Raw genomic sequence first — 18727 nt, 5'->3', positions numbered from 1 at the left:
GTCTGTTTCTTTTTGGTTCTGGGATATAAAGAGGTGTCATTTTCCCACCACCATGTTGAAAATTTGGTCTGTTTCTTGACACTGTTTGAATACAGGAAGAACAAAATAAGACACAGTCAAAAAAGACCATTTTCTCTGCCCTCAAAAGATACAAGTGCTGATGAGACACAGAGTAAGCACACTCTCAGATGAGATACAATTATCTTCATTCTCTACAGTGGCCTTTTAAGTGCTGAGGGAAGAACAGCAAGAACTCTCCTGGACTGCTCTTTTAGCTTCTAGCAATCAGCAATTTAAGGACTTCTGGGTCAGGCTGCATCTGGATTGTCAGTTTTAACAGATACTCACAGGATGATTTCTCAGTAATGCCTAAATGTGAGTTTCTTTAGGTTTGTCTTTATTTGGAGGCACTAAACTCTGGCTCAGAAGAGAAGAACAGGACAAAGCAAATGCACTAAATTGAGATTTCAGATAATGAAAGGAGTATGTCTAGGTCTGAGTCTTTTTGTGTGAGTTTTAGGAGCAGTGACTAAAAGCCATGGTGTAATACTGACGTGGCAGGATGAAATCCAAAAGTGTTTATATGGACTATCTCTGAGCCTTTGGGTCATACTTTAGTGACAGGGTTTCAGTCTCTGTTTTGGTCAGAAGAATATGAGATCATGGAGGTCACTTTTATCTGTGTTTGGGACAGAGCAGAGGGCTGAGCTGGGAAGCCAGAGAGATTTATTGCATGAAAGATGTGCATGTCTTGTTCTTCAGTTCTCTAGGTGTTCCTGTTCTACCCAGTCAGACTCAATGCCATCTCTTCTAGAGCTCCCAGCATCAGATGGTAAGTCATAATACAAATTATTTAAGAATAAAAAAGAGATTTACAGGTGAAGTTACTCAGGGCACATGCTTCTTAGTGGATGCACTCCAGACTGGAGTTGTTCTGTAATAGCCTTATGAGAGGGAGACATAAATGTTTATTTCCAGGTATTATTAAAAAAATGAAACAAAAAATATTCTTCAGCCAGAACTGCCTGCATATAAAAGAAAAAGGGCACAGTGAAGGCTACTTAGATAATCCCTGCAACAGAGCAAGTGTAGGGAGATGTGGTTTCCCGATGGGTTAGAAGAAGAAGAAGCCTAATTTAGGATGCTGTAGGTCTCATCTTAGGTGGGAAGAGGTGGTATTTGATCTTTTGTCTCTTGAGCCCTAAACTCACATCTTGCCTACAGAGGGCCTGAAATTTTCTACTCTACATCCACGTCCTTATAAATTAAAGAGTAAGTGTTTGTTTGATATGGGCATTTGGGATTTGGCAGCTTTATATCATGGTTCTCCTATACCTGTGTGTGAAATTAATACTTAAGACCATGTTGTGTTAAAGGTTGAAACCTTTGAGATGCCCTTGATACCAAGGATGAGAGATTCCATTCTTCTAGACTTATCTTCTTTTGCAAATTGTTAGACTAGGGAAACCATTAGAAAGAAAATCTGTGCCTTTTGCTGAATTTATGCCTGGAGAAACTATGCAAATCAAAGAAAAGATTTGCTGCTCTGCTTTTCTTCCCTCTGCTATTTGTATCCTTTAACACTTTTGTCAGCTGCAGATGGGCAATAAGTGAAGGACAGAGAAAGTGGCAGGTGCTCAGCCCTTCAAACCCTATCTGGTTTTAGTAAAATAAATTATAAAAAAAAAAAAAAAATTAAGAATTTGGTTGCTATGATAAAGCTAAGTCATCAATTACTCTGGCTTGCTGCAATGCTGTCATGGGAGTGCAGGCAGACTACTGTGGTAAGGCAAGCACCTCAGACCCAGTCCTTTGGTTTCATTTGCCCAAAGTGCTTGTAAAATTCGTAATGTTGATAAAGTTGGGTTGCAAATGTACATTTCTCTTGGTACTGCACATACCTATTTTCAGAGCAGCTTAGGCCTTAGCAGTGTATCTCTCTTAATCCCAATATACCAGTGAAACATTTCTGTATTACTTATATTGGTAATATTAAATGTACAGGACACATTAATATTAAACACATAATATTAAACACATAATATTAAACACATAATATTAAATGTACAGGCTGTTGAACTTGGGCTCTCTAAATATTTTAGTTCTGGCTGGTGGGTGGGAATAGTGAGACCAAAGAGGTCAGAACCCCCAGTGCTGTGACCTGTCCCTGTGCTTTCATTGCTGAGCTCCAACAGTTTAACCCACAGCCTTTTATTACATTAAAACAATACTGAGCTATAAACTGGGGATTTCAGTAGCTAATTTGTAGATGTTTCAGTCCATTGTGTGGTGGGTGTGGGTCAACTGTTGAACAGATGTCTGAGCCATTTTCCATGCCAGCAGTCAGTCTGTCCTTCATCTTTCTAGTTTCTTCCTTTGGAATGAACAATTCTGTTCTCGGTAAGTTTTTTGCTTTGCTGGTTTGCTTCGGCCAAGGACTGTTTTTGGTAAAGTGGAGTCAGAGCAGTCTAAAGTTGGTTTTAAGCAAACCATAATGACACTAATATTTTGCACTAATATTCAGCCATTGGCTGTCTGTGTGGTACACAGTGCTCCAAGGAAGATCTAGCCTGGATAAACAAAGGAGGTAAAGCTGGAGAGCTTTTCTTGCTGAAAGCTGTTTATTTGGAGCTATATTTATAACTGTTTTCTTTAATAAATACCTCTGTTTAGGAGGTACTGTTATGCCATATGTTTCAACAAATCTCATCTCAAGCAAGTCCTGATGGATGAAAAACATTTTATGAAATGTCTAGTCTGTTGGGTTTTTTGCCTGAAAAGGGTAAAAATAATATATGAAGTCATGCACGGTGTACCCAGATCTTCTTCCAAGATCTACCCAAAAACCATGGATTTTTGATGGTTTTAAAAGCAGAGAAGATAGAAATCCACTGCATTGGTCTGTCCAGTGTGAATGCAAATAGCTCTTTCCATAATGATAGTTTGGGATGGGTTCCATCTTTTTTTCCTAAGGTCAGGTGAGTCTACTACAGTTTTTGGATGACGGGTACTATTTCTTCCACTGAAAGTTTTGTATCGAGGACAGGTTGGATTTGGCTCTGAGCAACCTGATTTAGTGGAAGATGGCTCTACCCATGGCAGGGGAGATGGAATCAGATGGTCTTTGAGGTCACTTGCAACCCAAACCATTCTGTGATTCTATGTGTTCAGTGTTTCTGTCATATGCAGGATAATAATTCAGCCTTGGAGCAGTGCCATGTAACATGCAGCATCTGAGTACTCCTGGCTCAAGCAAATCAGAAAATAGAATCATGGAATGGTTTGAGTTGGAGGGGCCTTAAAGCTCATCTAGCTCCAAGCCTCCTGCTGTGGGCAGGCAGGGATACCACCCACTAGATCAGATTGCTTGAGAACCCCTTCCAGCTTGGTTTTGAACGTTTTCAGGGATGGAGCATGCACAACTTCTTCTAGACAACCTGTTCCAGTGTCTCACCACCCTCACAGTAAAGAATTTCTTCTTAACACCTAATCTAAACCTATTCCCTGTCAGTTGAAAACTATTCCTCCTTGTCCTATCACTCTATGTCCTTGCCTTGCCTCCTGTACTTCACAGGTAAAGTGGCTGTGACTTTACAGCCAAAGGGATACAATCTACAAAAGGTTCCAACCATTACCTTTGTAAAACAGCGGCATTCAGATATCTGCACTCATCACAAACTGGTTCAAAGCAAAAACCCACAGTCATCTCTGACAGTCATCCTGTGGTAGGCTTGTGGTTTTCTAACTACTTCACACCCACTCACAACTCCCTAGTGCTGTGACTCAGCTGCCAGAATGCTTCTGTGCCTGGCCTAGAGCTACACATGTCATTATGATGTTGTCAATCCACATCCAGGCAGTGCTCTTGGTTCTGACAGATTCTGATTCCTTGGTGTGAGCTCTGAGCATGGTGAGCCGGGGAAGCTCTGCACAGGCTCCTGCTCGTCCTGAGCCTTCTGTGAAAGGGAAGGTGTTGGCTCTTTTGTCCTTGCTGAGCTTCCTGTGTGCTCCAGCCTCTCTGCTGGCCGACAGGCTGCCCCTACTTGTTTTTCTTAGTTCTCTTGTAGCTAGCAGAGTCAGAAACACATAGTTTCCTCTGGAAAAAAAACTGCCTCTCCAATTTCTTGCATGTTTTCTCTGTGTGCGCATCTCCTTTGCCAATGGTGGTGGGGTGTCTTATCACTGTAGCCAATCCTGTGCTCGGGTGGCTTTGGTGTTTTCTGTATCAGTGTATTGTGTCAGCAGAATTTCATTGGAGAAAAAAAGTGTCCTTATATTTTCCCTGGATAGTTTGTTCCACAAGGTTTGTTAACTGAATATGGGAATCTTGAGGGCAGAACTGACAAAAGTCAACTGTTCAATCAGGTCTCAGAATTCAATGCAATAATCAATAACCTGATTGCTAAAAGAAAAAAAAATCTGAGGAAAAAATATTTTTGTTACTGAAATGTTCTTGTAATGAAAACATGGCAGTTTGGCACAAAGAGGAAGATAAAGCAAAACAAAACAGCAAAGTCCTTTTTGTTACTACTGTTTCAATAGTACAGGGCAAATGAATGTTTAACATGAAAGGAAATAAAGATAAGATTAAAGTAATCATTAACTAAACCATCTTCACTGCAGGAACTTGATTGGATCAATTTGAAACTCTTGCATTGTGATATCTGCCTCTTCAGACTTGTGCCTGGTTAACATACAGTGAAGCACTACTCAATCACCCAAGGATATGAAGAAAATAGGATTGCTGCAGGGGTTTTGAGGAAGAGATCTGGTGCTCTGTAATTTGAGTGTTTAGACACTTCCTTTTGAGTGGGCTCATTAAACTAAAGGTTGCTTAATAAGAAAGAGCATTAAGTGGCTGCCTAAAATTACTATATAGCAGTTACAAGGATTTTTAATATATTCTATAGGTGTATTTGAAGATAATGGAAATTTTTGGTATAATTCTGTTTAAAATTCAAGTAAGAAACTTGTGGAGAACAGAACTGTAGGGAAAAAGAAGGAATATAAAATATTATATATATATATATAAAATATTGCAGGACACATAGTTGCTTTTACCTTTCGCAGGACTCCTTAAGGTGCTTGGTCAAGTAGTTGATCAAGAGACTTCCAGGCTTAGCCAGCCAAAACAAGGATGGGTTTGTTGCTGGAGACCAAAAATGCCAGAGTGACCTCTGCTACAGTCTGTGCTATTGACTTTTGTTGCATTATTCTATTTTAAAATATTAAATATTTTAATACAGATATTTTGTAAACAAAGGGGAAATTCTCTGTTCAGACTGCTGTGCACAAAGACACAAAATTCCTTGGCTTGCATCCTCAGGAATACAAAAACTTATGAGCAATCACAGAATAAATTACCAGGATTTCTGGCCCAGTGATTTGTTGGAGAAATGGCTGTTGAGCATTCTTCATTCTTTATTTCTTACAACTGGTTACCAATGTTGCTTGTGCTTTCAATCCAGATTAATCCAACCTTTTGAAGTGAAATTTTCAAAAATACTCTTTGTCAGTGATCTTGTGAATTTAGACATATTTTTAAATCCTGCTGTTTCTTCTCTAAAATAACTAAGGTGTTTTGTCTGTATTTTGGGACTTCGGTCGTTCCCATTTTGAACCCAAATCAGTGCCCTCCTTTTTTTCCCTCCTTACATTGTTCTGACTTTATGAAAGATATTCAGAAGTATAGAACACCTGACAGCATCCTTAGATCTCCCTGAAGATCTGATTCACTTCATCCCAATAGTAACTTGACTATTATTAGTCCAAGCCCTGTTGTACTGATCTTTGTCCCTTGATGTTTTTAGGGAACTGCTTCAAGTGATGTTCAGTCTCTCCAGATTCTCAGATGCCCATTGTGCATGTACTTTGTTGTTCCTAGGAAGACCTCTGAACCATTGTGGTGGCAAACTCAGCAGAAAGGTCCTGGAAAAATCTGATTAAAAGGGCAATAGTATGCAGGCAGCTTTTGTTTTATACACAGCAACATGTGAGGCAGTAAGTGACCCTCTTTGGCTGTGATTGTAGAGTATGAACCACAAGAAGGCTGCTGAACATTAGACTGCTCTGAGAGTTAGGATAAAGGATGAACCAGTCTCTGAGATCTGTATTGGGAAATCTGTGAGTTTGGGTGAGATACTTCTCTATTCTTTAAGAAAATTCCACTTTGGAATCAAACCACAATAAAAAATCATAGCTGCTGCACTCTGGTAAAATAAAAAACAAAACCAAAAACAACCTGATTGCTTAAATGGTAGAAACTAATAGTAAAGATCAAACTCAACCTCAAAGACATTACAAGTGAATTAATTTGGATTCTTTCTTTTCAGTTAGGAGGAGTTTCTCCTTTTCAGTTGGACTGCTTTACTTTACCTGTGTTCCATCTTGTCCTGTTAGTCTTCACAACATCAGCCAAATGTGTTCTGGGAGGTTGTCCACTGCAGTGACTTTCATAATTTTTATTTTGCTTTCATATATGTGCATGTATAAAACTGTACATAAATGTTTTGGGTTTTGTTGGTTTGGTTTTTTTTTTTTTCTTGGGGCTCTAGTCAAGAAAAGCAGTGCTCAGGAAATGTTAATCTTTAGTTGAGTACAAATCACGTCTACAGCTGAGAATCAAATTTATTAATCTGCTCAAAAATGTGATATTTTTGACATATTTGGATCATAAATAAGATCTTCCTTTACTTGTGTGCTTGTACAACTAATAAAATTATAGTAAGGATATTATATGTGCAACAGAGGGTAAATGCAGGCATTGCACAGCAAGGAACCTGTCCCAAATTCCTGGTTTTCAGATAATCTGTAACCTTAGTTGCTAAAATACATATATATTCATGCCAATTTCCTGATCTTGAATGTCCTCTGGATGATTAGAGTGTGCATAGAGAGCCACAAGCAGTTGTACCTTTTTGATGGCAGTTTTATTGTATAACTTTTTTGTGTATTCCTTATAAACCATGGTGCAAGCTTCCATTCTTTTTGCCTAGGCAGTCTGGAGTACTCATCTACTGCAGTGTTAAATAATCAGGTACAAAGATTTAACTTGGCAGATACACAGAATTTAAGATTTCTGTTTGGAAGCGGTGGAAATAGGCATACCTATACTTCCTGCAAAAAAATTCTGTGAGCTTGGCTTCTTCCTGCAGTTACAAACACTTGGAGTCCCAGTTTTCAGTTTAAAAATAAAAAAACAAGTGTACTGATTGCAGTGCAGAGAAGCTTGAAAATATGAATCTGACAGTTTCCAAGCAGGCAAAAAACTGTAACTATAAAAACAGTGGTTTTGTCTACCTTATTATGAAGTGGGTGCACTGGAAGGGAGTTAAAGATTTGGCATGACTAATATTGGTTTCAAAGCTGTGGGTTAGATTCATGTGAGTGCTGGGGAACTCAAGTGGGGAAGTCATGATGAGTTTTGTCTTAACGAGGCATAAGAAGCCCATCTTCTTTCCTACTGACGTGTGTAGTGAGACACAGCACAGCCGTGTCTATTTGTGCTGTAGTTGCTCTGGGTTTTTAAATTATTTTTATTTTTTTTTCCACTTCATGCTTTCCAACTTCTTCATGTCCATCCCAGCCTGAGGAATTGGACAAACCACTTTATTACTCCCCATGGACAGTGAGTCCAGTTCTTCCTGGAAGTGTGAGCCATAGGAAGCCCAAGGAGTAGGCTGTTCTCCTCTGCTGTCGTGTTACATAAATTCCGGGCTCCTGAGACCTCTGCCATCTCTGCAGTGAGAGGACCAGCTGACTGACACGCAGCCAAAGCAGGAACTGGATTGTGTATGGGGGTGGCTGAGGACCCTGCTGTTCTGGAGGGGATGGCAAATACCATTGTTACCCTGATGCTGTCAGACAAGATCTCTGTTTTTGTTAGGGCCTCAGCAAACAAGAGGCACGTAGTCTTTCATGTTTTCTTCTGGATACGAGGAGATTAAAAACAGAACGAGGAAGAAAAACAGCCAGATCTCAGTAGCTATCCACTGTTAATCCTTGCTGCTTTTCCACATCATCTCTGTGGGAAAAAGCAAAACACAGGTACTCAAATCTGCAGTGGGTTTTATGTCTCCTTTTTCTTTTGAGGGAGAAGTTGCTAGTTGTTGAAGGCAAAAATGGGTCATGTAGCTGCTGCATCTTAAAAATAAAATCTTTGGCAGACTTCCCTGCCTGCAACGTAGTGTGCTGAATTTCAATGAAAATCACCCAAATGTACAGAACTCGGGCAGCTCCGAATTCTGCAATAGAAAATGCTGCAGCGCACATTTGCCGGCAACTTCCGTGCCATTTGATATGCTTGTTCATAAATCTTTTCTCAATCAAAGTACTATTATTTTTTGCAGACAAATATCTAGATTCTGAACTAAGTAACATTCATAATACTATTTCCTCTTCCACGTTCATGCAGGGGATGTTGGTTTCTTTGAAAATATGAAATACATTTTTCTGAAAGCAGCATTTTTGAAAGGAAAAAACCAAATGCAAGACCTATGGTTTAGAAGGAGAAGAAAATTGTCACAATTTATTGATACAGACAGCTATGAAGTCTTTGTCCTGCTCAGACTGTTGAACATTTTCCTTTGGATATTTTTTCTTTTTTTGAAGTGCTAATGTCAAAATTGTCAAGGATGTGTGGTAGCAATATAGGATTATTGGATTATTGCTGTTAACCAGGAGGCTGTTAAGCAGCTGCTGTGTTGATGCTGGCATTCTTTTTCATGCTAGTTGGAAGAATTAGTTTATTACTGCCATGTTACACTTCTAACATAGCATGGTGCAAAGTAATGGGTATAAACTCACTGCAAAGCTTGTGTGATCATGTCTAAACCATCAGCTGGCCTGGGATGAAATCTCCAGAGCTTCTCCTTGATATCTCTATTAACATAAAGTGCAATGGAACAAAGAAAGTCTTTTTTAAATTCTACATTCTTCTGAACAGCCTCAGGATATTTTTTGTCTGTTTTCCCTTCACAAACTGATCTTATCCAGAAGATTTGCAGTATCAGTAAATAGTATAATCCTAAAGAATAGAAAGTGTGCATATGGCTGACCGTGGAGTCTCTGTACCTCTTCTAGTGACTAAATATAAGTGCTGAAAGAGCAGGTAAAAGTTTGGTTCTGGTGTGATCAGTAAGTGATTTTCCTAGTGGAGGGTGCATATTGTTTCACAGGGAGGAATCTCTACAGAAAGGCTAAAACCATTTCAGTACATTCCCCTAAAGCCCTGCCACTTTTGTCTGGCAAACACACAGGAAGTTCTCACTTTCCCTGCCACTGGATAGTGCAGGAGCCTCACAGAAGATGGAGACGGAGGTGGGTGTGTGTCTTCTTTACTCTGACCATTAACATATGTTCAGTTCTGTGTCTTAGCCTAAACCTAGGCAGGGGCAGACCTAACATATAAAGCTTTACAAGAGCTGGTGGCTGTGCTTTGGCAGGATCATTTATGAACTTAATCAGGAATGAAAGTCTTGATGGTGGTCAGCAACTGAGGCGGTCCCTGTGACAAGTCCATCTAACAAAAGTGGCATTAGAAGGAAAGGGGTCTTCTCTGAATGCTCAAATCACATGATTTTACCTGTCTGCACAGAGTATCCATCTGTGTTTGCCATTTTACCAAGTCAATGCAGACAAATTATTCATTGTGTATTTTTACATCAATTAGCACTTGCTCGAGTGAAGTTTGCCTGTGGAAAGAAATGTCTGATACCACTGTGCATATTATCCAAAATTAGCATTTTCATGTGCATTATCTGAAGGGGAGGTTGACCACATTTCAATCTAAATTAATCTCATTTATATTTGTTTTGAAAATGTTATATGCCCTGTCTTTCCTTCTTCCCAGTGGTTAATTTTCCCATATTTATCCTTGCTGGCTTGTGACGGTCTCTGTGCTAGTTTTTTAATTGGCAGCTGGGTTCATTTAAGTTGATAGAAAACTGAACTCCAAAGGGAAGCGTGTTATCGAAATGCAGAGGCTAATCCTATTAGGTGAAAGCATTTTTGTTTAAATGGAAAATTATTAGACTGTATCTTCAGTATCTCTTCAGGAGTGGCTGTAGCTGATTGCTGTTCCTAGAGGCTCTTATGGTGTTTCCTGAGTTGTGTAACTGTGAATGGAGAGGTAGAGGAAAAGTGGTTTCCCCTAATTGTAAGTGGGGAACTTGGTCTTGCATCCCATGCTGGAATCACTGTATTATGTTGTTTTAAAATATCACTGCAAAAGCAGTAGGACACAGTGCATGTTGGGAAATCTATTAAATTCTCCCCCCCTTTTTTTTATCCTTCCCTAACTGAATCCACTCTGTTTTATTCCTGGCTGTGCCTGCAGCTGAAGTCATGTGGCTGTACATCTGCTTTACACTAACAGGCCCATTTTACATAATTCATTATGTGCAACCACAATGCCCGCTGCTAATCCAGGCTAATCCAGCACTTTCCTGAAGAGCTGCATTAACAAGTGTTTCTTCAGCCTTTCCAGCTCAGCCCTGGACAGATCTGGGTGCAGTGGACACAGCCCAGAGCTCACAGGAGGTCAGGCTGGGGAGTGCAGAGCCACCAGTCCCCATCCCTCCCTGGTGTCTGCAGCCCCTCAGGGTTGGAAGCCCTGCACATGCTCCTCATCCCTCTGTCAGGGCAGGCTCCAGCAGCTCAAGGAGATGAGGTGCCTGGGAGAGCACTGACAGCCAAGAGCTGATGTGCCAAGACAGGCAGAGCCCCTGGTCTGCATCAGTGACTTCTAAAACAAATCCTGATGAGCACGTCTCTGGGGGAGTGTAGGCTGTGGTGCCTGCTGTGTCCTTGTGTCCCTGCACAGCCAAATCCAAGGCCTAACCAGAGCTCCTGCTCGTTTCCCTGATTGCAGTAATTTTCTGCAAATTGGAAACATATCGTTTATGGGCTGGGGGTGAAAGGTGAGGTGATTTTTGTTTGCTTTTTGAAGTTTCTTCATACCTGTGCTGTCAGGAGATGCCTCCTGGCACCTGGACAAAGGGCGCTCTCCTGAGTGGCAGTGCACACTTCAACACCAGCTCCTGAAGATGAGGGCTCAGCTGTACTCCCACAGTAACTCTTGAATTTCCAGCTATTGCTTCAGAGACTCTTCTTTTACTATTACAGATAGGTCTTTACACCTCTTCTTTGAAAATTATACACTTGAAGGTGTTTTCTTTCCTAATTTACCCCTGAGTCCTTATTCCTGACTGAATTTTTCTTTTCTACCTGTCAGTACTTTCATAGTGTGGACTATAGTCTGGCCCTGCCTGACAAAAAAAAAAAAAAAAAAAAAAAAAATTACATCTAACTTTTCTCTTTTGGCAAGTACTGATGTTTTTAGGTTTGATTTTTGTCTTGAGACTGCTCTGATGGAGATGATGGTGCTGTGAGAGCAGTGAGTCACTGGAACATTTTTCCCAGTGAGGCTGTGGATGCCCTGTCCCTGGAAGTATTGAAGGCTGGATGGGGCTCTCAGCACCCTGGAAGGTCTTCCTGCCCATGGTAGGCAAGTTGGAATATGATGATTTTAAGGCCTCTTCTAACCCAAACCAATCTGTGATTTTATGTTTCCAGAGTCAAGAGAGCACAGCCTGGCATAAAGCTGTGCCATGGATAAGGATGTGCAGAAGCAATCCCTCCCCTATACTATCTGCTGTCAGGAGCAGCTCCAGGTCAATTTAGGGCATTTTGGAATAGGATTTGGCCCACAGCCATACGGATCACCAGAAGGTGTTCCTTGTCCAGGCCCTGAAGTCCCTTGGAGCAAAACTAGATGGAATATCCCTAAGTATTTTCTCAGTGTTGCTGTTAGTTACCCTTACATCTATATGTTTGTTATGTGCTACTGCATGTGGGGGTCAACATCAGGAACACATTGACAGCCAGAGAGTCTGGGCTCTATTCAAACACTTAATGCCACTTGAAATACACTGATTTTATTGGGACACTTGAGACAGGGAGGAATATTTTTTCCTTCTCTGAAGTATTTGTTCAAAGAGCAGGAACAACAAACAACCCAAGCCACAAGCTGTGGAAGCATGACTTCATCTTCTCAGCTTTCTCCACGCTGTGCTGGGCAGAGGAGCAGCGAAGGCATTTGCAGATGCACAAATACACTTTTGGGACTTCTCCCTGCAGGAAACCATCACTTCACAGAGGAATGATTTAAACAGCTGTAGTTTGTCTTGACAGCATATTTTCTTTACTCTGAGCTGCAAAACAACTTCTTTGCTAAAGTTACTCTCGGCTGTACAAATTAGATTCTGCAGTATATGCCTTTGCAATTGGCTGTTTCTTGAAAGAGATGGAGATAGTTTAAAAAATGGAGGGACGCTGTGAAAAAGAAAGTATTTTTTCCTGCCAAAAATTCCAAAATCTGAATTTAAAAAAAAGAACCATTCACCTAGAAACTGAGATAAAACTTACAGGGCAAAAAAGCCCCACAACAATATTGGATCCGGAAATGCTGCTTTTTTGTTGCATAGACATGGCTGTCCAGGGCTTTTTGGCACATACTGTATTTGAGACTTTGTTGGGCTCCTGGTTTCGGAAGGGGTTTGTTTGGTTGATAATGGTGGGTTGTTGGTTGCTTACTTGCTTTTTATTCCTCATTCCCCATTCCTTCACCACCACTGCATTCCCACACTGTTTCCCCCCTTTTCTCCCTAAGGAAAAGCTTTATTTTTTATCCCACAGTACTTCCTATTACTTATGACTGCACCAACACAGCATTAAATCCCCTGTCAGCACTGAAATTCAGCTCAGACAAAAGAACAAGAACCAGGGGTGGTACTTTCAAGTTTTGAAATTACTAGACTTTGTTTCAGGCTTGTCTAAATAAACTGTTGGGTTTTGGTTTCATTTGTTTTAATAGAACAATGAAAATTCTTCATGGGGAAATACTTCTTTCAAGAAGAAAAATAGCTCAAAGGAATTAATTTCTTTAATGTAAAAATAGATTTAATGTGGCTGGTCATTCAAGTAAGTTGAAAGAGACTATAGAAAGTACCACCCATGGCAGGGGAATATAAATATCTACAAGGATATCAAGAATATTCTATAAGAAATGGGCCAAACTCAAAGACTATGCTAAACCAAAGAGATTTGGAGTTTTGATATTGTCACTTTAGTATTCAATCCAGACTGAAGTTCTGCCAGCAACATCTCAGTGAAAAGATGGACAGGGCTTGGGTTAGAAAGCTGTCCCTTTCTCACCTGGCCTTCTGCCTTTTTTTTTGCCTTGCCTCAATCATTACCATTCCCCAAGTTTGTGTTACTCACTGGCAGCAAGTCACTGTCCTAGCGTATCCCTCAACCACTTGTACATTTCCATCATATTTAATTCTTGTAACCTACGTGATGCACTGACTTTGTGTGCTTTGGGAATCACAACTTCATAAAAAGCTGATTGTATCACAGTGTTATTCAACACATTAAGTAGATTACTAATCCTAGAGAGTTTTCCCAGGACAATGACAGTTACTCGGAATTTTTGTTTAAAAAGATGATGGTATGGACCTGCACCTTCTTTGCTTTTCAGATTAATTTTGCTGTTACCTGTACACTGCATTGGCTGAAGTCATGTGCCATATTAGTGGATTGAGTAATCTAATTACTGCTTCAAAACTGGAATTTCAGATTCAATATTGAAACTACCTAGTTTGCTCTGCTGGCTCGGTTTTGAATACTTGCCCAGCAGTCCCTGAGAGAAGACCCAAGGACAAATATTCTGCTTAGCCCTCTGTAACAGTTTCACGAAACCCATAAAATCTCAAGAATCATTACCCTCATCTTATGCTTTGTGTACATTCAAAAGATTCTCTGTGTTTCAAAGTACTTGTGGGAATAATTTTGCTATTGTGTTCAGGTAATTCCTACCCCTCATGGTATTCACAGCTTCAGGAATTTATCTTTGGCAAGACCTATAGAACTGAGCATTTCCAGGCAGTGCTGTACAGGGACCAGCAAGAGACAGAATACATTTCAAATATTTTACAGTGGGTGAAATCCCTCTCATTATTTCTCAGGTTTTCCTTAGTATTTTATCAGACTGGGCCTCCAAATGACTAACAACATGCTAACTTGTTTTGGACAGTTAAATAAGGGATGAAAATCAAAGCTGGTACACAGCAATGATACAGTTTTATGTATGTCACTCCTTCAATAATGAGCTCAATTCTCAGCAGCCATTCCCACTTTTAAAACTCTGCAGAGTTTTAAAACACGCACTGTGTGTGTGTGTGTTTGACTATAAATAGCAGGTGGATTTTGTTTGGCGTAGGATGACTTGTATCACTGCAAAGTCTCGAGGCAGCCATGAAAAAAGAACTGCATTCACTCAGGCTTCTGCCCTGTCAACACATTTGCCAGCCAGACTCAACTAAGATGAACTTTTATCATTGAGATGGCGGAAAGAAGATATTCCTGTGCCGCTTCAGTTTCTCCCTCTGATGCAGGAATGTTGACTTGTGAGCAGGCTTGCCCACACACAGGTCCCTTTTTCCCAGCTGCACCTTTGCCCATTGCCTGCTCGGGCTGAAGCTCGTGGGGCAGCGATGGGCCGTATGTGCCTGTACCAGGCTGGTGCTGACCCCAGGAGCAGCCTGGAGGTGCTGCTGTGACACAGGAGCTGCTGTGCAGAGCATTTGATGGGCAGGGAGAACATCTGGCTGGCACCTCGTGCGTAACAAGTCAGGCCCTTCCCTGCAATAAACTGCTGCTGGCTGAAGTTGAATTAAGGCTTTTTAGTTCTCCTGTTTCACTTTAAACAGGAATATTTTAAAAGGAGTTAGAAGCAAATATTTTGAATACGTTACCAAGATACTTCGGTAGAGTTTTCTCCCTCCTCCAGATTGCTTTCCTTGGTTTATTTTTTACTATTGAGCATAAGCAGAAGTAATTAGAGAGTTATGTCATAATTCAGTAATCTGCAATCTATACATTTCCAACTCAGTTTCAACTGAGGCCTTGATCTTACTCAAGTCTTTGTTCACTAAAGTAACTGTTCATGACCTTCTAGTGGGCAGTGTCCCTGTCCATGGCAGGGGATTGGAACTAGATGGTGTTTAAGGCCCTTCCAACCCAAACCATTCTATGATTCTGTGTTTGCAGTGCTCTCTGCTATCCAGTCCTTGCTGTTTGCTCCTGTGCCATTAACCGAGGTCACTGCGGAGCAGACGGATGTCACAGGGCTGTGCCTTGGGTTCCCTCTGCGTCCTCGCAGCCATGGCAGCCACTCTGCTTTGCACCGTGAGTTTTGCTGCATCCATTTTCAGCTTGGATTTCTCCTCCACTGCACCCACCTCTGGCTCCAGCCCTTTTCTCTTCTCCAGCTGTCTGATTTACCAGTGCTTCTGGTGGGTGTTTAGGGCTTTAAAACTTAATTATACATGAGTTGGAGGGCAAACAGACTTTCTTTTTAACCTCAAGGCTGAGAAAGTCAATGAAGATGGGTTAACTTCTGACGGTAAGGCTGTAGGGATTGCCTGAAAAAAGTAGCAGTTCACTAAATATTATGTTTCTGATGAATTTCTCCTCGCATTCTAATTTAATCCAAGAAACAAAAATGTGCGGTAGGCACTGAAAATACAGTTCAAGATAAAGGCTTAAGGCTAAATGTCAGAATTCTGTTTCTTCAAAATTAGCTTTCAGCATGTGTTTTCATGGAGTTTATAAACTGACTCTAAAGCAACCCAGGCTTTTGGGGTCCTGTCATCAGCTGGATTTATTATGGTTTATGTGGTAAAGTCCTGGAGTCCTGTACAGGGAAGTCAAAATAGGTAAGGTTTCTTAAAAACATTTTGCTCAAGTTTGTGTCCCATTGGTTTTGATGCCCAAAGATCCCCTTAGAGCAGTGGGATTTGTGCATGGTCATGCTTTGGAAGCCTCATCAACCTCTCATGAAAGTGGAAATGAATTGCTTTGTTCCTTTTCAATGAAATTTTGATCAGAGTTTGGATAGAAGACCTACTGTGTTGTGAGTGGAACTTACAGTTCCTGTATTTAAGGTAGCATTTAGCAAGGTAATTTAGAACTGCCTATAGCAAAGTTTACTAAATTATTTCTGATAGTGGGTTGTTTGTTTTTTTATATCAACTTGAGGTGTTATGAGTGTTATGAACTCCAGCCCTGGAGTTATCCTAGGTGGGAGTGAGGGAAATCTACTTCCTCTACCTGCTTTTTAAAAGCACAGGTTTTAAAAGCTTTAGTAATATAAAATAAAATAAAAAAAAGAATAAAAAATTAAAAAAGCAAAACAAAAACCAAAACCCCACCAAAAAACCCTAAGGAAAACAAACAAATCAGCGAAACAAACCAGTTTTAATGAATGAAATTTGAGGAAGAAGGGAAAGTGAATTGTTTTGCCTCTGTTAGGAAGGATTCTCCAGCTGTCTTGTGGAGAAGCACTATTTGTGCTGTGGACCAGAAATATGATATTTAGCAGCTGAAGGGGCTCTCCTTTCCTGCCCTTCTGTTAAATATCTTCCCAGTGCTTGCCTGTCTGTCCTCAGCTATCCAGACATCTTTGTTTGTTGCATCAGCCTATGGAAACGTTTTAGACTTTTTTGGATAGACTATCTAAAAAATTCCCCTTGCAGCACACATTTTCTGTCTTCTGGGACTGTCAGGGCTGAGCCAAGACTGCCTTGCAGGTGTCCTCCAGAATGACACTGGTGTGGTGTTCAGCTGTGGAGTGAAGAGCCAGAGGCTGTTTGTTTCTTTAGAGCTTTTCCTGCTGAAATCATGGAGGAGAGAGCCTGATTGAAAGCCCAGGGGTAAAAAACATGAAGGCAGAGGGATGAGAAGTGAGTGGAGTGGGGGACAGCAGGTGAATTCAGCACCAGAAGAACAGGAAGGGAGCAAGCAGCTGGGTGGGAGCTGGGGGAAGCAGGAGGGAGTGGAGAGAGCCAAGAGAAGCCAGGGGAGGAGAACAGAGGTGTGGGGTGCATTGGAGCAGGAGCAGTGTGGGGGGAGCTGTGGTCTGGAAGGTGTGGAGCAAAGGCAGTGCAAGGCTGGGAGTCAGCCATGAATGACTGCCCACAGCTCTGTTTTGGCAAGGAGGGAGCCCTGATCCCACAGCCACCACCTTTCCCATTCAGCAAGGAGCTGGGAAGCACACCAGGAGAATGAGCCCACCTCCATCTGCTACCCACTGCTTGACCAGATTGGTTACCCATTATGAGCAGAATTTGAATAGGTAACAGTGAACTTGGAATAGATCCCAAATGTGTGGGAATCAGCATGGTCCCACATAATGGGTTTGTTTTGATTTTTTATTTTTTTTTTAAGGGGATAGGGTATTTTGCATTTACAAAATAACATTCAAAACTGTTTGGTATTTTACAACACAAACATAATCTCTCTTAATACGGTTACAGAGATCCAACACTGGCAAAATAAATCATGTGGAACCTGCCCACCTGACCCCATCCAACCAGCCCAACGCCCTAACTTCTCAGCAGGGTTTCTCTCCTCTGTCTGCACTTCTTGTAGCTGTTTGCAGGTTTAAAAATACTCTGTTCTACTAACTTCCAAACAAACTGTCCTCTCTCTAGAAAGGCAACTAAATGGCTCAACAGACAGCAGTAACATCCTACACACCTACGCCCACAGCACACAGCAGCCCTGCAGATACTTTAGCTGTCTCTAACACACATAATTTTCCTTATTACCAAGTACTCATCTCTTCCCTTTCCAATGCCTTTAAAATAAAAGAATTATATGTGCACATGTACACAAAGCAGAAGGAAGAAGGAGGGGGAAAAAAAGTGTGTGGATTGGTTTATCTGCTTCTAGATCCCTTACATAAAAGTCTTCGGTGATGTCTGCACATTCAGGTCCAGATCCAAAACCAGTGGAGGTTAGCAGTTAGTGTGCACACAGAATATTTTGGAGAAAAATTGCCATCTCTATTTCTGGATTAAAAGTATATCTATAATAAGCGTGTCACATGGCACAGGCATCTCTCTCAGGGGGCGCTTACAGTTTGCTGTGCAAACTCTGGCATATTTAGTTTTCTTCAGAAATGAAGGATGTATTTTGTCCATGTAAGCTAATATAATTTACATTTCCTGAAAACGAATTAAAATAAAGCAACATTGATTATTTTTTAGTTATAATTTTATATACGGTAATAACATCAAATCTTCAGGAATAATAGTTATTTTTCACTTTACCTTTGTATCAAATTTGTTCACTTTTCATAACACGTGCTCTGTCAAACCACAAGATGCTGAGTATTATCCATAGTTTCTTTTCTTGCATTGGTGCCACTCCAGAAAGCTGTAACACTCCTGAGTTCAAAAGCTCTGTGTTTATGCTAAGGTTGGGAATCATTAACATCCTAAAAGTTTTAAGGTTTCTTAGAAGCAACCCACTTTGATTTTTACTTACCTTTTTCAATTTTCTTTCTTAGTTTCTCCCTGCTAAAATCAGGTCAGATATTTGATGAAAGTAATTTTTTTTTCTTTTTTCATGACTTGTTATGCTACTTATGAATTTTGTTCTGTTGAGGAATAACATTCAAATATCCTTCCTTGGGGTTATTTTTATGTTGCTATTTCTCACCTAGGCTAGGAAAGGAGAAGAATGCATGAAATGAAAAGTTTTTAATTGTGGATTTCTAGAGCTCAGGAGACACTGTCTTTTTATTCAACTTATCCAGCTGAGTGTTTTATTCAGCTATCCCACTTGAGAATATTAAAAAACCTTTTTCCTATGACCACCT

Source organism: Pseudopodoces humilis, chromosome 3 (assembly GCF_049639895.1).
Source record: "Pseudopodoces humilis isolate 2021_Gansu_Grassland_sample_001 chromosome 3, ASM4963989v1, whole genome shotgun sequence".
Lineage (NCBI taxonomy): Eukaryota > Metazoa > Chordata > Aves > Passeriformes > Paridae > Pseudopodoces > Pseudopodoces humilis.
The sequence above is the reverse complement of the archived record's forward strand: the minus strand, read 5'-3'. Positions refer to the sequence as shown.